Source organism: Ochotona princeps, chromosome 5, assembly GCF_030435755.1.
Source record: "Ochotona princeps isolate mOchPri1 chromosome 5, mOchPri1.hap1, whole genome shotgun sequence".
NCBI classification, from domain to species: domain Eukaryota; kingdom Metazoa; phylum Chordata; class Mammalia; order Lagomorpha; family Ochotonidae; genus Ochotona; species Ochotona princeps.
Window position 1 is genome coordinate 78261724 of NC_080836.1, and position 22820 is coordinate 78284543.

The window sequence follows — 22820 nt, forward strand, 5'->3', positions numbered from 1 at the left end:
GATGCTTAAAGGAGTCTCAGGTAAAGAAGCAAAGAAAAAAATTACTACCAACATAAAAACAGAAGAATAAAATCAAGCAGAAAAAGAGTGAAAGATATGCAGAATAAAGAAAAAACAGTAATAGGTCTAAATTCCTATCAATTACAACTTCGAATGCAAATGGATTAGATTCTCAAAGGCCTAAAGACTAGTTTAATGGATAAAACCAGATCCAGGGCCCAGTGTGGTGGCCTAGCGGCTGAAGTTCTCACCTTGCACATCCAGGATCCCATACGGGTGCTGGTTCATGTACTGGCTGCTACACTTCCCATCCTGATCCTTGCTTGTGGTCCAAAGCCTTGGGATCCTGCACCCACGTGGGAGACCCAGAAGAAACTCCTGGCTCCTGGTTTTGGATCAGCTCAGATCTGGCCTTTACAGCCTCTTGGAGAGTGAATCAGTGGACGGTAGATTTTTCTGTCTCTCCTCCTCTCTGTATATCTGACTTTTCAATAAAAATAAAAATCTTTAAAACCAGACCCAACAATATATGGCTTTAGAAGACTCTCACTTCATCACTAAAGACACGCACAGACTGAAGGGGACACTGTGACTCAATAGGTTGCACCTCTACTTGGGACACCTGTATCCCACATCTTAGTCCTGCCGCAAGTTCAACTACTTGACTACTTCCAATTCACTTCTTGTTAATGTGCCTGGGAAGGCAATGAACGATAGCTCAAGCATATCAGTTCCTATTATCCATGAGGGAGACCTAGATGCGGTTCTGTGATCTTGATTTCATTCTGGTTCAACACTGGTTGTGGAAGGTATGTGAGGAGTAAATTAGTGGAGAGAAAGTCTCTAACTACTTCCCCGTCACTCAGCCTTTAAGTAAACAAATATTTAAAGAAAAAAGACAGACTGAACATGAAGATGGAAAAAAGATGTCCCATGTAAGTGGAAACCAAAAGCAAGCACAATTAGACTTATATCAGATAAAAGCAAGCAGGAGTAGATACACTTAACTCAGACAAAAATAGACTTTAAGACAAAGCGAAACACCCAAAGAAGGTTATTATATGAAGATCAATTCAGAAACCAGCATTGCGGCACAGTCAGTTGAACTACAGCTGGTATCCCATATGAGTGCTGGTTCAACTTACAGCTATTCCACTTTTAAGCCAGCTCACTGATAAAGTGCCAGGGAAAGCAGAAGATAATATTCCAGGTACTGCAGTTCCTGCTACCTACCTGTGTGGGAGACCCAGATAGAGTTCCAGGCTCCTGGCTTTGGCCTGACTCATTCCCAGCTGCTGTAGCAATTTTGGCAATCAATCAGTGGATAGAAAATTTTTCTCTTTCCCCTAACTCTACCTTTCAAACCAGCAAATCTTTTCTTAAAAAATCAATTCAAGAAGATCTAATGGTTTTAAGTATACATACACCTAATGCTAGAGCACCTGATTTGTAAAATATTAATGAGAGAAATAGACACCAATATAAAACTCCACTTTCTTCAAAGAACAAATCAACCAAAAAATTCCACATTAAAACAGCAGACTACGCTGTAGATCCAACTGATCTAATCAAAATGTAGGGAAAATTCCATGTAATGACAGAATGCACTTTTTTAGATGAATATACAGAATATTCTCTAGAACAAAGCCTGAAATATCACAATATTTGATTTCAAGACATACTACAGAGCTACAGTAACCAAAAACACATGGCACTGGTACTAAAAACAATACCAATGAAACAGAAGAGAGATTTCAAAAATGAGTCCACACCTATGACAAAGTGATTCTCAACAAAGGAGTCAGAAAAAATACACTGAAGTCAGTCTCTCCAATAATACTAGAACACTTGAAACACTTGCAGATGACTAAAACTAATCCCCCTCATTCTATACAAATTAACTCAAAATGGATTAAACATCTAAATGTAAGATTCAAAATCCTGAAATCATCAGGAGAAAACAAACTTTGAGATGTCCCAATACACTAACCTTTTGGATATGATCAAAAGGCATTGGCAACAAGAGCAAAATTAGACAAAATGGGATTATACCAAACCAAGAAGTTCCTGCATAGCAAAGGAAACAAAAGCAGGACAGGTTACAGAATGGGGAAAACATAAGCAAACTGTGTATTTGGCAAATATATTAGAATACAAGAAACTAAAAAAGCAAAAACATGTAATAAAACAAAAAAATCAGTTGAGAAGCAAGCAAGCAATCTGGAGAGCATTTCTTCAAAAGAAGAAATGCAAAAGAGCAACAAATACATGAAAATGCTCACTATCACAAGCCACTGGGGAAAGGCAGATCAAATGAACTCCAGCTAGAAGAGACAAAAAACAGGCTGGCCAGGCTTGCCACGCTGAAGAGACAAAAGCAGACACCTTAGACACTTATAGTGAGGATGGAAATTAGCAGACATTATGAAGAACAGTGTGGAAATTTCTCAAATATAGACCTATCATATGACCCAGCTATCCCATCTCTGGGGATATAGCCAAAAGAAACTGGGCCCAGTACCATAGCCTAGAGGCTGTCTTCCCTTGCAAGTGCCAGGATCCCATATGGGTGCTGGTTCATTTACCAGCTGTTACGCTTCCCATCCAGGTTCCTGCTTGTGGCCTGGGAAAGCAGTCGATGAGGGGCCAAAGCCTTGGGACCCTGCACCCATGTAGGAAACCAGAGAAAAACTCCTGGCTCCTGGTTTCCGATCAGCTCAGATCTGGCCATTACAGCCTCTTGGAGAGTGAATCAGAGGATGGAAGATCTTTCTGTGTCTCCTCTCTGTAGATCTGACTTTCCAATAGAAATAAATAAATCTTAAAACAAAACAAAACAAAAACACCTGTAATCAATAGTTTAGAATTCAGGGGGAAAAAACCAGAGTGGGGATGTAAGCAAACAGAGCTTGCTTTTCAGTTCATGTTCCCAGAAAACTCATCTTGCACAACTGTGTGCAAAAGAGGACAAAACACCAAAAGTCCATCTGAAATCAGCAGAATTTGGACTACACATTGTATCAAGATGTATATTCCAAGTGTGAAGGGGCCTCCTGTTCTGTCTTTTCTGCATCCTGGCCATATCGCAATCCTAGCTATAAAATCCCTGGCAAACTGCTAGTCAGGGAGGTAATTTCTTCACGGAACTACACCATCCTATTGTCTCCTTTACTGCCATACCCTATTGTCTACTGACACAGGTAAATAAAGCTTTCCTCTGAGAAAATCCCAATGGAGGCAAATTATCTGGCAAAATGTCAAGCAAATGGATACCTTGTGTCAATTAAAATGAAATCACTAAATCATGGCTGTATCTGTACGCCCTTGTTTATTACAACATTAGCTAACATACAGAATCAACCTAAGTGTTCATCAACCAATGAATGGATAAAGAGTGTTGTATAAATACACAATAAAACATGTGACTATGGAAAAAGAATGAAATCCTAACAGCTACTACAAAGCAGACCTGGAAGTGGTCGAGGGAAATAAGCCAAACACAGAAACACAAATACTATGTGTTCTTTTTCCCATACAGAAGTTAAAAATAAAAAGTCAATATGAAATTAGAATAGTGGTAACTAGATACTAGCAAGGGTGGAGGCAGGGAGATTGGATTAAGGATGCCAAAACACTATTAGAAGTTTTAGGTCTGGTGCTGTGAAACACGATGGAACTACAGGTTACCATAATATACTGCATAACAAAGAACTAGAGAGGAGCTCCTGGGCTCCCGACATGAAAAGTGGGGAGGTAGGATGCTGTTTGGATCAACCTACGCTGTACACATTTGCTGAAATACCGCACTGAGCCCACCACAGTGTTCAGGTAATAAAAAATATTCTCTAAGAAAAATTTTAAACACTAAGGATAAAATGGACTTTTTTAACAAATGAGGGAATTTGATGTCTACACAGCTGTCTTTCAATAAATGTTAAACATAGTTCATTAGAGAAAAACAAAATTATACAGACAGGTAAGACACTCAGGTTTATATGAAGAGCATCAAAGATCGTTCCGGACACCCCTCAAAACAAATAACCAAACAAACAAAATATCTAGAATAGACAGACAAGGAACAACAAGGAAAGCTTAGAATCAGACAGGAAACGGTCAGCATGGATTCACTTATACCTTACTAGATTGGACACAAACATTAGTTACTCCTCACTAGGGTACTGAGGATTTCTCCGCACACCCCTCCTAAAACTGTTCTGCACCTAAGCTGTTGACATATGTCTTGTTATAATTATAAGCCAGTCTAGACTACCCCAAAAAAAAGCCAGGTTCAGCAAAATTATGCTTCAATGCTATAAAATGCTAAATATTATAATGAAAATAGAAACAGGACAGCTGAACAGTAATCTATAGCCATTTTAAGATGTACAGAACCCGGTTGTATATAAACTAAAATTGAAATGTCAATGAAGTAGTCACAGGATGTGGTTAAGAACTTGCATTTTTTTTAACACATTGGTTACTCAATACTATGTCAATTCCATAACGTTATAAATTGTTGCTGATGTTATGTTGGGGCTTTTAATTGATCGGGATGATACTCTGCTGGCTCTACCTTCAGACCAGAGAAGGTCTCCCCAGCAAGCCGTTGAACTTATCTGGACAATAAGATGCTGGACTCTATGCTTGGTATATGCTTGCAATGAAAGAATTTCAACTGAACTTGAACTGTGGTAATGCAACAAGGTGGAGGAATCTACCATGGGGGGAGGGGTTTGGGGGGTGGTGGGGGTAATCCCAGTACTTATAAAACTGTCACATAATGCAATGTAATTAATAAAAAAAAAGAGGGAATAAGTGAAGGTGTAATAAAACTTTCACTTTTCTGACCCTGAAGAGGCCCAACAGTGTTCAAAATAACAGCAACAATACATACAATCACATATGCTTAAATACACATACATACACCCACATGTGCCTTGTATGTTCTTAGAACAGATAAGTATTCTGAATGACAGCAACGACCCAAGGGACAGGAGGAATTAGAATTGTCATTATTATTATTTTGAAAGTCAGTTACAGAGAAAGGAGAGCTAGAGACCTACATTTGCTGGTTCACTCTCCCAAATGTCTACCATGGCCAGAACTGAGCAAGTCGCAAGCCAGGAGACTGGGGCTTCCCCCAGGTCTGCCATGTGAGTGCAAGGGTGCAAGGGTCCAAGGACCAAGGCCATCCTTTCCCCTTTCCTAGATCCTAAGCAGGGAGCTAGACTGTAAGTAGAGCAGCTGGGAGGAACTCCAATCAGCTCCCTTATGAGATGTCACTGCCCACTACACCATGGTGCTGGTCCCAGGACTGTTCTTTTAAGGTACTCAACATTGTACCTTGGGCCCGGCAGCGTAGCCTAGCAGCTAAAGTCCTCGCCTTGAACGCCCCGGGATCCCATATGGGTGCTGGTTCTAATCCCGGCAGCTCCACTTCCCATCCATCTCCCTGCTTGTGGCCTGGGAAAGCAGTTGAGGACGGCCCAAGGCTTTGGGACCCTGCACCCGTGTGGGAGACCTAGAGGAAGTTCCTGGCTCCTGGCTCCGGATTGGCGCAGCACCGGCCGTTGCGGTCACTTGGGGAGTGAAACATCGGATGGAAGATCTTCCTCTCTGTCTCTCCTCCTCTCTGTATATCCAACTTTGTAATAAAAATAAATAAATCTTTAAAAACAAAACAAAACAAACAAAAAAAACATTGTACCTGTACAGTGTTATTGTGTTATCTGAAGGTTAAGGATAACTATGAATGTACACTGAAAATAGTATACAAAATGCTCAGTAAAAACCATAAAAAGGGGGCTGGCATCATGGAACATCAGGTTAAGCCACTGCCTGTAATGGCAGCATCCCATATTAAAGTGCGGGTTCCAATCCCAATGGCTCTGCTTCCAATTTAGCTCCCTATTAATGTGCCCAGCAAAGCAGTAAAAAAAAAATCAACTAATTGAACACTCACCACCCAAATTCCTGTCTTGTAGCTCCTGCTCATCCAGTCCTGGCAGGTCATGCTGGTCACTTGAGGAGTAAACTAGCAAATAAAAATCACTCTCCATGTCCTGCTCTCTGTCACCCTACCTTTCAAATAACTAAAAGTAAATCTTAACAAAAGAGCTCAACGTTTATAATCTTTAAAATGTGAGGCGGAAGACAAGGGACAGAGAGAACCATATACTGGCCCTCTCTTTGTGATTGGATTAAAAAAAGATTAGCTGGTAAGTGCAAATGATTTAAGACTAGAAATTACTTACTCTGGTAATATGGGATGTATCATTTATTTGTATATTTTTAATCCTATTTTTCAAAAAAAATGTCTCCCCTCTGTGAATAATGAAAAACATTTAAAATTTAAATTAGCACCATGGGGCCTGGCATGATGGCTCAATGACTAAATCCTCACCTTGCAAGCGCTGGCACCCCATATGGGCCCCAGCTCATGTCTCAGCTGGTCCATGTCCTGTCCAGCTCCCTGCCTGTAGCCTGGTAAAGCAGTACAAGATTACCCAAAGCCTTGGGAGCTTGCACCCTTATGGGAGAACCAGAAGAAGCTCCTGGTTTCAGATCAGCTCATCTCCGGCTGTGGATGGCCATTTGGGGAGTGAACCAGATCTTTTTTTTCTAAATGAGCTGCCTGCTAGTGTGCACCTGGGAGACTGGAGGTAATGAATGGGTCAAGTACCGCAGTCCCTGCTGTCCATGTAAGAGTTCATGGCTCTTAGTGATGACCTGATCCATCCTCCACAATTTCAGACATTTGGTCTGAACCAGAACACAGAGCAGACATCTCTCTCTCCCTCTCTGATATTCAAATAAAATGAAATAAATTTAAATATGTTCCCAAAATAAAGTTCACAGAAAGTAAAGGCAGCTAGGTGTTCTGTTAACCAAGCACTAATCTAACTTACCTACAAAGATGTCACGACCTTTGGAGCTAATGCATTTTAGGCAATTCTCCACTATCTAAATCTACAACCAGAATGTTAACATTTCTAACAGGACAATGTTATCCTACTGTGGAATAAATAAAGACAACTGAGTTTTTATTCAAACTCTTTTAAAAGCTTCAGTTTCTGAAGGACATGACCATTTACAGTATCATTTCCACAAATTAAAAATGCTAAAGAATGCCTTACCCTAACAACTATACTTTCAGAAATGAAGAATGCTATATATCCAACATACTCAATACACATTTTTTAAATGCCTCAAACAGACGAAGTATTAAGTGAGATTAAAAACAGGGGTTGGGGAGGATGTGGAGCAGAGGGAACACCTTGGAAAAGACTCAGTCCAAACCATCATTGAGAGCCATCTGGAGACCACAAATTTTTCAGATCCAATAGTACCACTTCTAACTGTCCAATTAGGAGATAAGCATCATAAGAAATATAAAATGATGTTTCCTGTGGAATCCTATCTCACTGTCTGAAAAAGGGAAATGGAAAATTATTCTGATAAAAAGAATGAACTGGAACTGTGAGAATCAACACAGAAATACCAATCACATAGCAGAGCAAAAACTGCAAATTTTTAAAAAGCATTGTTTGTATAAAATGTAAAAGCAGAGAACACTAACCAGTAAAATTTTATGCATACACACATGTATCAAACATACTAAAACATGTATGAGAACATAAATTACCTGGGGAAGGATCTCTCCTTAAACAAAATTATTTGAAGTAAAACGCAAACAACTGATTATTACTGCTTGTGAACTTGTACATGCCTACCATATTTCTATATGTTGGTTTAAACTATTTCAAGATTTAAACAAATTATTTTTAAAAAATTCAAAACATGCACAGATTGACTACAAGTATGCTCAAAGCCAAATATTAGTTTAAATCAAATATGCCAAACTGAGTTGTGCATAACATGAACTATGCAAATTTGCATAAATATACACTAGTCAATAACAAAATTTTAATTCTAGTGGGAATTTAGCGCAGCAGTTTAAGTTCCTGGAATGAGTATGGGCTATTCTGCTTATGTTCCAGCTTCCTGCTAATGTAAATCCCAGGAGGTATCAGATAATGGTTCAAGTAGTTGGGTCCTTGCCACCCACAACCCAGATGGGAGTTCCAGTCCCCTGGCTTTAGCCTTGTCCAACGGTGCCTGCTGTGGGCACTGGAGCAAGGAGTTAGCAGATGGAAGATCACACAGACACACACACAGACAGACATACACACATTCTCTCTCTCTCTCTCTCTCTCTCTCTCTCTCTCTCGATATATATATATATATGCCCTTAAAAAGAAAAGAAACTAAATTTAAAACATTTTAACTGTTGGGGTGGGTGAGGTGCTGTAACACCAAGGCTCAGCCTGCAGCATGAGTAATCCATATGGCGCTGGTTCATGTCTCAGCTGTTCCACCTCCAACCCAGCTCTCTGTGGCCTGGGAAGGAGTGCAGGCCGGTTCAGATCCTCAGGCCTGCACCAATGTGGGAGGCCCACAGGAAACTGCTGGCTTCTGGCTTCAGATCAGCCCCTCTCTGGCTGTTGCAGCCATTTGGGGAGTAACCCAGAGAAAGGAAGATCTCTGTCTCTTCCCTGTAACACCACTTTTCCAATAAAGATAAATAAATCTTTAAAACATTTTAACTTAGTATTTCTGTGTGCTAAATAATCTCTGCTTATTTTCTTCTTTAAACATGCCTCTGTGATGTATATCTCCACTGACATTACTAGTGAAAAAAAAAAGAAGCAAACTACAAAATGTCAAAACAAAATCCTCTGGTATACATACATGCCCCAATGAGAATGACAGAATGCTATTTATTTCTGATCCTAAAAATACTGGCTCATAGAAATAAAGATAGAATGGTGCCAATAATCCTACAACTTCACATTTCTAAAAGTGTCCATTTCAGTCTCTTCTATTTCTAGCCCTGTCACATCAGGATAGATGGTCCCTTTATGCATTAGATAACATTACCAAATAGAAAACTTCCATAGCAAGTCTTATACCATATCATAATGTATCTGTAAACAATTTTATGGCTGTAAGAGATGACAGAAATAAGACAGCATATAATATTTCTACAACACTTTTTATGACAAATGAAAAATACAAAACATTGCTGAAACTAAAACTCTAAAGAAAAATGGACAGACTGGACTAGAAGATGCAAAATTATTGTTATTTCTCCCTCTACCTGAACCAAGTATTTGATGTGATCATAACCAATAACCCAGCAGGTTTTTTTAAAGTCAAAATTTACAAGTTGATTCTAAAACTTATATGGAAAAGCAAATATCCTAATAGAGTGGAAGACTTCATTCTATTTGACTTTAAGATTCACTGTGAGGCTAAATGATTGAGGCAATGTAGACAAACAAAAAGAAAAGGGAATTACATCGATGTAACAATATGGGAAGTCCAGGAACAGATCCATGATTCAATGATTTTCAACAAGGATATCAAACTAGTTAACGAGAAAGTGTCTTTGAGCCAGGGAACGAAGTGCTGGGTTTGGTGTGGGGGGAACAAATACTCCTGTACCACACCATAAACAAAACTTGGTTCATGGCTCAAAAATTTGAAATGCTGCGGCTAAAATGATAAAGTTCCTAGGAGAAAATATTCTTTTCAATTTTGTGGTAGGTAATTTATTGATATAAAAAAACAAATTAACCTTCGATGGTAATTGTGATAATAGCCAATATAAAACTTCTGTTTAAAGGACATTGTTAATAAATTAGGCAATCCAGATTGAGAACATGTTCATTCAAATATACGATAAAGGACTTATTTATATAATATATAAGGAATTGATGAAACCAAACAGAAGATACGCAACTTATTTTTTTTTTTATATATATTTATTATTTAACTTCAGTAATTACATTGTATTATGTGACACAATTACATAGATACTTGGGTTCTCCTTATTTTTTAAAAGATTTATTTATTTTTGTTGGAAAGGCAGATTTACAAAGAGACGGAGAGACAGAAAGATCTGTCTTCAGGTTCATTCCCCAAGTGGCCGCCGTACAGCTGAAGCTGAGCTGATCCGGAGCCAGGAGTCAGGAGCCTCCTTTGGGTCTCCTACACGGGTGCAGGATCCCAAGGTTTTGGGCCGTCCTCTACTGCTTTCCCAAGCCACAAGCAGAGATCTGGAAGGGAAGTGAGTAGCCGAGATCCTATATACACGCAAGGTGAGGACTTCTACTCACTGAGCTCTCACAATTTTTAAGAGACAAAAAAAGGTCTCCAAAATGACTACTGGTGACATAAAGTCACTCAAGTCTTGGTAAAAATCAAAGAAACACAAATGATACCATTATACATTCATTACAAGGGCCAGAATGAAGAGTAGCAAGACCAAGTGAAAGGATGTGGAGCAGCTGTTACATAATGTTACTTAGAACACACACAAAAAAATGATGCAACTTTGGTAAGATCTGCCCACTTAAAAGTTAAAAATACACTCACTGTATAACTCTGTTGTCCTCACAGCTATTTAATCAAGAGAAATAAAAATGTGTTGACAAATATCCTAACAGCTTTATGTGTAGAAGCCAAAAATCTAAACAACTGGGGCCAGTGCTGAGGCACAGCCAGTCACACCGCTGCCTGCAGTGCAGACATCTCCCACGGCAGGCAGCTCCACCCAGCGTGCTCCATTTCTGATCCTAACGCAATCGGGAAAGCATTGGGAAGTCCAGAGGAAGCTTCAGGCTCCTGCCTTTGGCCTGATGCAGCCCTGGTCGTTGCAGCCATTTGGGGAATAAACCAGCAGATGGAAGACCTGTCTCTTATCTGTGTTTTCATCCTCTCTTTGTACCTTTGCCTTTCCAATTACTAAAATCTTTAAAAACAAAAATCCTCAACATCCTAAGTGTCTATCAAAGGTGAATGGATAAGTGTGGGATATACTCACACACGTCCTGGGACGCCACTCAGCAGTAAAAAGAAACTAATCCAAGTAACATTAAAAAAAATTTAAAAGAATCATTATTTTGCATGAAAATAATTGAGATCTGTGGCACAGGACACTGAGAACACTGATTCCATTCATATGAATTCCAGAAAATGTGAACCAATCAATAATGACAGGTTACAGGAAACAAGAGTTAGAGGGACAAACTCTAACTGAGCTAGATGCAAAAGCATCTACCTCAAAGTACTAAAAAACTACTTAAAAAAATAAGCAAGCCAAAAAGAAAACTTTAGAGTGGACTAGAAGTCAAGGTAGCAGGAAGGCCAGTGCCAGGGTAGTGAGTTAAGGTGCTGTACGGGCGCTGGTTCATGTCCTGGCTGTTCCACTTCTGATCCAGGTCCCTCCTAAAGACCTGGAAAAGGGAGATGAAATGCCTGTGCCCTTGCCACCTGCGTGGCCAACCAGCTAATGCTCTTGGCTTTGGTTTGGCCAGGAGCTGGCCAGTGCATCCAGCTGGAGAGAGAACCAGTGTACAGAAGGGCTCTCACACTCTTTTTGAATCTCCTTCTTTGACTTTCAAGATAAACAAATAAATCTTTAAAAAGTCAAGGTAATTGACTACTCAATTAGGATGCTAGGAAACAGAAGCCAATTATGAGGGAGGTTTCTGGCATGTCAGTAATTTTCTATGTTTTATCTGTGCTGGTTACATGTAAGAGCTGAACAAACTCAGGCATACTCTTTTGAATGTATATTCTTCAAACAAAGGTTTTAAAAGTTTGAAGGTCTAGCTATAGCGTTTGGCAATTCCTTCATCCAACAGAAACAAACGAAAATTGCACAGAAAGATATAAACAAAAATGCTTGGGGCCAGCATTTTGGTGTTGAAGTCAAGTCACCACCTGTGATGCTGGCATGCCCTCTGGGTGCCGGCTTATGTCCTGGCTACTCCATTTCCAGTCCAGCTCTCTGCTAACAGCCTGGGAAAAAGCAGCGGATGATGGCCCAATTATCTGGGCCCCTCCTGTCCACATGGGAGATACAGATGAAGTGTCTGGCTTCTTGCTTCAGCCTTATCACTGCCTCTCCCTGCAGCCACCTGGGAAGTGAACCAGCAAATGGAAGATCCCAGTTTCTCCCTCTTAATATAAAACTCATTCAAATAAACAAACAAATCTTAAAAAAAAAAAACCAAAAGTGCAAGCCATTTTCTTCCAAGCAATCCCAAACTGAAAGCAGCCCTGTGGTCCATCAAAAGAAAATTAGATAAAAAATCTAGGGTATGTGCACATATTTGCAACTGAGTATTAGCAAATATATAGTATAATACAACTGAGTATTACCCAGCAAGAAAAATGAACTACAGATACATACAACACAGATGAATCTAAAAACATCATACTGAGTGCAAGAAACCAGAGACAAAAATGTAAAAGGCTATGATTCAATTACCAGGTGTAACTTAACAGTGACGAAGAAACGGTCAGTGCACTGGCCTCAGGAATGGGGAGAAGAAACAGAAAAGGTGGGACAAGGTAAAGGGGTCACAACACATGTTTTATATTTTGCTGTGTGCACTGAAAAAATATTCTATGGACACAGAAAATGTATGTCTCCTGAATATTAATGAATTACTATATTAAATGTTAAATGGGTGCTTAAGATTTATATTTTTTTAATTGGAAAGGCAAATTTAAAGAGAGAAAGAGAGAAAGAGCTTTCATCCACTGGTTCACTCCCCAAGTGGCCGCCAATGGTCAGAGTTGAGCTGATCCAAAGCCAGGAGCTCTTCCGGGTCTCCCACGCAGGTGCAGGATCTAAGGCTTTGGGCCATCTTCAACTGCCTTTCCAGGCCACAAACAGGGAGCTGGATGGGAAATGGAGCAGCTGGGACATGAATCCCACATGGGATCCTGGCGCATGCCAGCTGAGGACTATAGCCAGTAGGCTACTGCACCAAGCCCTAATGGGTACTTTTGATTCACTGTGAACAGTTCCTGAAAGCATACTGCAAAGTACAAATTTAGGCTTCTGAAATAAACCTATAAATACAACTGTGGTGAACAGTGAGATTTTAAAGTCTCATCTCACTTAAATGTATCTACTTTTCTTCCACTACCATTACTTTCCAATTCAAGAGTGAATTAGACTGTCTTGTCACAGGTGCTTCGTTTTTAAGACACCTTCATGTGAGGCTTGTGTGAGCTATGAGATGGAACTTCATATGAAAGGCTCACTACTAACCGGAGATTTAAGACTTCCAAAATAGAGGTGATCCTACCCCAGAAGTATGACTAATGGGGTAAAAGAATATTGTATTGGAAGTTCTATTTGTATTTAATTTTTATCTTAGTATGTACATGTATTTTAAGTATTATATTTATCTTTAACATACAAAATGGCATTGGTATCTTCCTTGTAGCCATCTCTCAATCACACAAACAACAAAATCCAAAGTCCTGTACTAAGTAAATTCTGAATACTCTGAAAGAATGTAACACTGGCAAGGACTGTTTTAAATAATGAAACTACCTGTTTCGAAAGCTGCTATAATAAACTGACATTTCAGGGTCCAAACCCAGGGGTCCTTAACTCTTGTCTTGAGCAGTCAGAACACAAACTGGCACCCATACGGAACTCATGCTTGAAGGGAGAGGATTAGCCAAATAAGCCACACTGCCAGCCCAAGACATAATTCTCCATTGTGACAGCTGTCTTCATAGAAATAACACTCAATGGGGAAGCCATGTCCTGTAGTCCTTCATCAAACAGCTGCTTTGACCTCTAGAAAGCTGAGAGTAAGCTTTCAGGGCCGGCACTGCAACACATCAGGTTAGGCCACTGCCTGCAATGCCAGCATCCCATATGGGTGCCGGTTCCAGTTCTGCCTGTTCCACTTCTGTTCCAGCTTCCTTCTAACGTGCTGGTCAGGCAGCATAGCATGGCCTGAGTGCTTGGGCTTCTGACACCCATGTGGGAGTACTGCATTTTCAGCTTTGGCTTGGTCTAGTTATTACTGTTATGACCATTTAGTGGGAATGAAACAGGAGATGGAGTATAATCTCTTTCCTCATCTGTTTTTCAGATATATCAATGTCTTAAAAAAAAAAAGGGTAAGCCAAAAATTGAAAACATAATTATGCTGCAATAAAAGAGCAATGGAGCAAGACTAGAGTTAAGTCTTACAGAATATTCTTGACAAGGCTGAAGAACAACCTTTCTACTAAGAGGCAAACAGACATGCTGGTCGTCTCATACGGCAAAGTATATAAAAAGAACCACCCAATTTAAAGACGAAGGAAACAATTATCTTTTATAAAAACACCAGAATGGCAAATCTGCCACTGACAACAAGTGGCTGTAATGGTATGCTATCTAGCTACGGTTCTTAAAAACAAAAACATGGGAGCTTGGGCTGGCGTGTGGTAGAGCACATTAAGCAGCTGCCTCACTTGGCAACCTATGTGTGTCCCCAAGCGTCCAGGCTGTTCCTTGTGATCCAGCTTCATACTAACATACCTAGCAAAGCAGCACAAACCCAGATGGAGTACCAGGTTCCTGGCTTGGGTTCAGCCATTTGAGGTGTGAACCAGAAGGAAGATGATCTCTTTCTGTGTCTCCCTTCCTAACACTTTGCCTTTCAAATAAATCTTGATTTTTTTTTTTTTTCTTTTAGCAACATGGTTGCCAGCATTGTAGCTCTTTAAGCAACTGCCTGCAATATCAGCATCCCATATCCAGAGTGACATTTCAAGTCCCGGCTGCTTGAGTTCCTATCCCACTCCCTGCTAATGCATCTGGGGAAGCAGAAGATGGCCCAAGAGACCCTGATGGAGCCTGGCTCCTGGCTTCAGCCTGGTCCAGTCCCAGCCTTTGTAACCATTTGAGGAGGTAAACCAACAGAGGGAAGGTCTCTGTTTCTATCACTGTGCCTCAAATAAATAAAATCTTCTAAATAAACAAATGCATAAAAATAAAAACATGGTTTGTCTATCAATACCTTAAAGGTAAAGGAGACACTTTAAAACTTAGTAAGAAAAATCACTACATTCCGAAAAAAATAAATACAGTGGGACTCCTTGAAATAGAAATCTAACACACAAAACCCCTTTCTAATGTTCTGAATACTTATGACAGTTTCAATATACTTTGAATTTATTTATTAAAAACAACTAAGTGTGAGTAGGTGTTTAACCTCGGAGGTAAGCCATGAGTGAGAAAGCTCTCCACCCCGTATCTGGGTACCTGGAGTCTGATGCCTGGCTCTGGACTTCAGCTTCCTGCTAATGCAGACTCTTGAAGCCAGTGGCAATTGCGCAAGCAAACAGGTTTCAATGATCCATATGGAAGACCTCAACCAAGTTCTTGCGTCTGACTTAACCCAGCCTCCATCAGTGTGGGAATCTGAGGAGTGGGTCAGCAAATGGAAACTTTCCTTCTCTTCCATGCCTCTTAAGTAAACAAAAATGAAAAGGAAACAACAAATGCTGGCTAACGTGTGTGCTTTGCTAATAGGAATATAAAATGTTCCAGCTGGCGTGGGAAGCATGATGCCAGGAGCAGGCATTAGGCCTAGTGGTTAAGAGGAAGGCCTGGACCCTCACACCCCACAACGAAGTCCCTGGATTCAAGTTCCAGCTCAGCTCCCAATTCCAGCCACCTGCTAAGAAGCACCCCTGAGAAGCAGCAGGTGATGGTGCCAAGACTTGCATTCCTGCTGCTCACAGCTTAGAGCTTGGTCTGACCCAATCCAGCCACTAGGGGTGTTGGGGGAGTTAACCAGCATTAGACAGCTCTATTTCACAAATAAAAATTTTTTTTAAAAAAGATTTTTTAGAGAGAAAACAATGTAGCAATTTAAAAAAAAAAAAAGGTTAATCTAGAATTAACACATGATCCAGAGGCTCTAACCCAAACCAATGAAAGCAGGGATTCACATTCAAATGTACATCCAATTTAAAGATGAGCTAAACATGTACTTTATACAAAAAGACCAAAGTGGCAAGTTTGCCAATTTTCTTTGATGACAGGTGGCTGTGGTGGTATGCTATTATTCACAATAGCCAAAAGATAGAGACAATCTAAATTTCCATTCAGTATTAGAATGAAAATTTGATACATGGTACAACATGGATAAATCCGGAAGACATTATGCTAAGTGATATTAGCCAGACCAAGAACATTAGACAAATTCATCTACATGAAAGCACCTAATGTAGGCAAATTCAGAGACAGAAAGTACAAGTTTTTACTAAGGGTTAAGGGGAGGAGAGGAGAGAAGTTATTGTTTAATGGGCAGAATCAGTTTGGGATGATGAAAAAGTTTTGGAGATGGATAACACGATTGCACAACAGTGTGAATGTCCTAATGTCGCTGAAAACAAAATTAACCACTTAATTTGCCACTGGAAGAACACCAGTCACTTAAAAATGAAATTTGACGTTATGCGCATTTTACCAGAAAAATTTAAGAAGCAGAGATGCATTGTTTATTTCACTAAAGTGGCAATGTGGAAAGGTGGTTAAGAATATAACCCTAAGAGCCCAGCACAGTGGCCTAGCAGCTAAAGTCCTTGCCTTACAAGTTCCTGTCCTGGCCGCTCCACTTCCCATCCAGTTCCCTGCTCGTGGCCTGGGAGCGCAGTCAAGGTTGGTCCAAAGCCTTGGGATCCTGCGCCCACGTGACAGACTGGGAACAAGCTTCTGGCCTTAGATCAGATCAGCTCTAGTCGCTGTGGTCACTTGGAGAGTGAACCAGTGGATGGAAGACCTTCCTGTAAATCTTTCCAAAAAATTAAAAAAAAAAAATACAATCCTAAGCATTAGGTTGTATAGTTTCAAACCCTGCTGGCCACACAACAGCTCTGCTGTCTCTGGCAGCACTGGCTGCTCATTTTCTCAAATAACAGAACTTATTTCAGAGGGTTATGGTGATGATTAAATATTACACAAGAGGTGTCTAAAAAATGCACAGTCTCCTAGAGATTTAAGTCAAACATCAACAGCACCACTTGAAGCTTCTCAAATCCAATGAACTGTGGTTTGAAAACCAGCACTCTAATACAAACTTATTTCACGGGAAAAGAATTAAAGGATCAAGGTAAGTTATTTGCCTGAGTTTTTCCTAAAACAAGGGTCTGAAGCTAGCAACACTAATGTTGACATCCATCTATGTCCCTACCAAGGCAAGGAAAGCCATGACTGTACAATGTGCACCCAAGAATCATTAACCGTGACAGTTACCCACAAGGCTAATGAAGAAGCACTTATTTCTGAGGTAAGAAAAGCCATCAGTGGTTTAAAAAGACTTCTTCAGAAAAAAAACTGGTTTAAAAAGACTTCTTCAGAAAAAAAAGTATTGAATGTTCGTGGAACTACAGCCAACTTGAGCCCACTACATAACTCCTTCCAGCCAGTCACCACAGAATCTCAGGGAGACCTCTGCGTTTGAAAAAAAAAAAAATTAGCTCCTGCTTCCCCAAGATAGAGCTACCATTCCTCACAAGGAAACAGCTACAACTAATTCTCCATTAACGACAGCAGTAACCCAAATAACACAAAATGGTTAGCCCCACCCCCAATCATGTATTAAGCTTTGCAGGCAGTTTTTGTACTTACTTGAATAAGGCTGTATCTGGTTTCTGGGAAACACACGACACAAAAAGCAAACAGAGAGGCAATATTTGAAGGTCAGTCTCAACAAGAGCTAGAAAGCTCTGAGCGTCTCTATTCCGCCCTTCCTCCAGTGGTCTCCCTCCGCGTGGAGCGTCTTCCTCCTCCCCACCCGCTCCCGCCCACATCCCGCAAGGCTCCACTCGGAAGCCCAGGCGGTTTCCCTGAATCTGCACCCTCCTCCCCCGGCCCTGCCCATCGGCAGGTCAATCCGGAATCAACCTTTCCTCTTCCTGTGCTCCTCCAGTCTACACCTGCACCTCAACATTTACACGGCCGACTACACCTTCACTTCCTCGCCCTCCTCCAAGACAACCTCCATACAGCAGCAGGGAAGCCAGCAAAAGGAATTAACATTTGTTAAACACCTCCCAGCCGGGCCAGGTGCTCCGCGTTTTGCATACATTTTATCTTCGTGAACCTAACTGACAACCACCTGGGGAAGTAAACAGGTGGGGCGAGTCCTATTTCGCGGCCGGCGATCTACCGCAGAGGTCACTAGCTTATCCAACCTCCCCTAGCCGGCCAAATGGCTAGGCTCCCGGGACGTCACTTTCCCAGGCCGGGAAACAGCTCCTCCCACCACTCCAGGCTGGAGGTTGGCTCCCCCAAACCTACTGCACGGACTAGGTATTCACAGATGTCTGCTGAATTTAATATTCCCACCCGTTAACAGCCCGATCACGACTCATCGCCAGCCCCCTACCTTTCCCCTGGTTTTGCATACAGACAGCTCTCTTTCCACATTACCATGATAAATGCTGCAGAGACGGAGCGAAGGACCTTTTCGCTCTCCCACACTTGCCCCGATGGCTCTTCCCACGGAATACAAGAAATACACACCCGCAAAAACACGTGCAACATTCACACCACCCTTCCAAAAGAGCTCTCATTTCCCACTCAGCCACGTCTTCAGCAGTGTCCAGCTCACACCGTGGGGCCACCCTAAGGCACTGTCTGAATGAGAAAACCCCATCTTGAAGGCATCCTACCTGACACGACTGCCCTGCCCCCTCCTGCCCTGTGTGTGCGCGCGCACACACACACACACACACACACACACACACACACACACACCCCGCTCACCAAGAATGGCAGTTTGGATTTCCGGCGGGAATGTGCAAGAAAAACGAGCCGGGGCTCAAAAGCCGGGCAGTAATTACTTCGCCTCCTTCATTAGAAGGAAGAAGCAGCAGGCGCGCCCCGCCTTTCTAAATCTCTGCGCTGAAACCAGCTGTGAAAGATGGGGCGGAGGGGCGCTCAGCAATCCCAGCCAGCCGACCTCGGTGCCTAGATTCTGCGGCTGGCCGGGAGGAAGACTCCCTCTCTTCCTCCTCCCGGCCCGGGGCCACTGCCCCCGGCGCCGGGTCCGAGGAGCCCCACCGCACCCCTTCCGAGGCGGCCCCCTCTCCCTCATTGTCTCTCTCTCCGTGGCGGCTCCCAGGGGCGCAGGGTGCAGCCCAGGCCCCGCCGACCCCCGACCCACCCACCGGCCGGCTGCCTCGCCGGGCGCGGTCCAGCTGGCCCCGGCCCCCGACGCGAGCCCGGCAGCGACCCCGCCCCGGGACTGCGGCCGCCCGCACCGTGTCCGGATGGTGGGGCCCGGGGACCGGGAAAAAAATGGAGGCGGGAGCCGGAGAACTGCTTCACCGCCCGCGTCCGCCCGCCTTCCCTTTCCCGCGGCCGCGAGGGCGAGGTGGAGTACTCACCGCGGCTGCCGCTCGGCCCTCCGGCGCTCCCCGGCTACCGTGGGCGGCCCCGGGCAGGACACCCGCCGCTCGCGCTCCTCCAGCCTCCGCCCCAGACGCGGCGCTCCTTTCCCCGGAGGCGCAGCGAATGCCGGCAGCTCCCGCGCCGTGCGCTCCGTGACTGACTGACAGACCGCCTGACGGACTGACCGGCCCACGGCGACGGCGGCAGCGGCGGGGCCGGCGGGCGGCCGCAGGCGGGGCGGGGGCGGGCCGGCCGCAGCGCCCCACGGCGGCCGGAGCGAGCGTGGCCGCCGCCGCCGCCGGCCGAGACGCAGAAGGCGGCGCTGAGGGCCGGGCGGCCGGAGGGCGGACCCACTCGCGCCGGGCCGCGGGCGCCCTCCCCCGCGCCTCCGCCCCGCCGACGACCACTCACTTCCGGCTCAGGCGGCTCCGCCCGGCCCCGGCCCGAGCCCCCAGAGCCCGCGGCCGCCCGGCTCTGCCCTCTTTCTCTCTCTTCCCCTTGGGGGCGCCGGAGCGGCCGCACCCAGCCGGGGCGGTCCTCGGGAACCCCGCCTTTCCTCCGCTCGTCCCTGAGAACCGCCTCCGGGAATGAGTGAATCAGAGAATGAATGAGTGGGGAGGAAAATCCCGGTGCGGCCCCACCCCCTGCTCGCCGCTCCTTGGGAGCCTGCCGGGGGGCCTGTGTCCGAGGGCGCTGGGAGTCGCCGAGGCTCTGGGAGTCGCCAGGGCTCGAGCCGCCTCGCTGCAGAGCTGCCGGCTTCCCCTCCTCCGACGCCACCCATGCCTCAGAGGTGCTCTCGGGGCACCTGCGGGGGTCGTTGTCGCTGGAATCTCTGTGATGCCTTTCTCTAGGAAACCCCGTTTCGGCCCAAAACTGCAGTTTCATGCAGTGTGTTACTGATGGGAAGCTTTTGGAAACGGATCATTTCACTACTGTGGAACTTCGAAACCTTTCTGCCTTGTGTTCTGGATTTCTGAGTAGAAATTTTCTAGGGGTAGATACTGGCATTTTCCTGATCAAGGTCTAAATTTCTTAGATCCTCATGTTTTGGTGCAGGCTTGACTTACACCTTTAGATTTTAACCCACGTCCTTATTCTGACCTTCACCTAAACGTGATCAAAGGAAGGGGAGGAAAATGGAATTGAACCATTATTGCTTAGCTACGTGCAACTTGGTGGACAACATTAAAACAACTGACACATTGGAAATGCAATGTGGAACTGGTTGCAATGAACATCCCTATTTTCTGCCTTCCCATCTGCTTGCTGGGAGTTTTCAGTGTCATGAGTTTTCACAAATAAAGAATTGACTATACATTTCTAAAATCTTAGCTCCCTTTCCAAGAACCGGAATGCGCATTTCCCTGTCCTGGGGCCAAATCCTGGCTTGGTTAATTGCATTCTTACTTCCTGATATTCTTGAGGACTTTCAAGTGGTTTGAGTCTTTTTTGCACAATCTCTTTCAACGTGGTATTTAGAACCTCACACAATACACTTACTGGCTGTAGCTCACCCTAGGGGATATAGCTATACTTCCGAAACATAAAAACACTTTTGTTCTTGAAGTTTTCTTGGTGTTTCAGTCATCTGTAAAGTCGTACTATTCCTTCTTAGTGTGGCTGACCAACTCCTAGCTCCTTCTCTTCCTTTCTTGTGGAACTCATTTGTTGCCTCTCATTAATTTATTTCAGTAAGCTGTGATCTTTCCTAAAAAATGTAATACAATGTATTTATTGGCCTGCCTGCCACAGTATCTGGCATGGTAACTAACTTTGCACAATAAATATGTATCAGTGCTTTTTAAAAAGTGATGATATCGTCCCAATCTGTCTCAACCTCATCTTCCTTTGGACCAGGTCCATTGAGACTAGAAATTTCTGGGTGGTAAGCTTAATATGTAACTATTGTTATCAAGTGCTAACACCAGTCTGTGTGACACCTTACAAACAAGAATCTCACTTCATGGAAACCTCCTTTAAAAAGTAGACCTGTAGGGGCTAGCAATTTGGCTCAGTTGGCTAAACCACCTCCAAGAACCGGCATCCCATATAGGCGCTGGTTCATGTCCCAGCTGCTCCACTTCCCATTCAGCTCCCTGCTTGTGGCCTGGAAAAGCAGTAGAGGCTGGCCCAAGTCCTGCACCCACATGGCTTTGGATGGCTCAGCTCCAAGCCGTTTTTGGTCATTTGGAGTATGATCCAGGGGCTAGAAGATCTTTCTCTCTGTCTCTCCTCTCTCTGTATATCTGTATTTCCAAGAAAAAAAATTCATATATATATGATTATATATATATATAAAGTAGACCTGTTGTACTTCTTAGATTGCTCTTGGTCAACTCTGCCACCTCTAGGTGCTTAGGTCTGTCCAGACTAATCAGAAGAAAAAGAGGAACTTTCAGCTGCTGAGAAAAGTAAGCAGGCTCCTTTAAGATGATTCATTTGTTTGCTCAGAGCTGATGGCCATCTAAGGCCTAGGGATACACAAGATAAGAAGGACCTGGCACAATTCTTCCTGCCTTCAAAGAACATTCAATCGCCATGAGAATGTTAAGTCTGTTCCCAGGTCAATAGGGAAATCGTTCAAGTAGTGGGGAGAGCTACCAAGATGAAGGGAGGAGCAGGCATTCCAAACAGAGCAACAAATCTTGGGAGGCCCCAACAGCATGATGACATAGCAGCCTAGCATATAAATTCATTCTGTCTGCACAGGTATAGGACAGAGGCAGAACAAAGGGTGGGAAGGACCTCTTTAACAAAACAGCTTGTGGGCTAACCTAAGAAGTTTGAACTTGACACTTGGGGTATGATAATAATTAGAAAGATTTTAGGAAAAGGTATTTGGTGCCACTATTAAGATGGCTCTGCAGATACTGGCATCCCCATGTTTATAGAGTAGGGTTCAAGTCCCAGATTGGTTCTCTATTCCAGCTTCCTAAGAATGCAAACTCTGAGATGCAGCAAGTGCTGGCTCCCACATGGGAGACTCAGACTGAGTTTCCAGCACTTGGTTCTAGCCTGGCCCAACCCTGCTATTGCTGGTATTTGAGGAATGAATCAATGGATGGGATGAGATTTTACTCTCCCTTCCCCTCACCCTGCCTAGAGCTTTTCAAGCAAATAAATAACTTTTAAAGCGGGTCTTTAAAATACTTTAGCCTCAAAACAAGTGGATTTGTGTTTTGGAGAGCAGACTGGAGGAAGAAAAATTAGGATGAGCAGGTGAAATATGCTGCCAGTTTGAGTATGAACAGAGGCAGTAGAATGGGAAGAAGGGACTGACAGGTGGGAGCCATGTTAAGGAAGTGGAATCTACAGGATTGGATGTAGCAGGGAGTGTAAGAAGAGATAGTTGGTATGACCTACAGGATTCTGGTGTGGAGGATTGGATTCAGATTTGGTGGTGACTGCTGAATGAAGAAGGAATTGGTTTCAGGGAACTGGCCAGATAGTATAGGAAGAATAGCGCCTTAGATCTAGATGTGTCAAAGGAGCTTAGTCCAGCATTTCCCAAAGTTTGTTCCACAGAATTCCAGTTACATAGGATTTT

The 22820-nt window shown here is 43.4% G+C and overlaps 1 protein-coding gene across 1 annotated transcript in view; it reads right to left on the bottom strand.

Annotated features, from left to right (window-relative positions):
- The window catches only part of RAPH1 (Ras association (RalGDS/AF-6) and pleckstrin homology domains 1), an 89364-nt gene extending 69708 nt beyond the window's left edge, over nt 1-19656 (bottom strand). The window contains exon 1 of the mRNA XM_058664892.1: nt 19270-19656. The gene's annotated coding sequence lies outside the window, so the exon portion shown is untranslated. The remainder of the gene's footprint in view (nt 1-19269) is intronic.
- Nucleotides 19657-22820: the final 3164 nt, after the last annotated feature.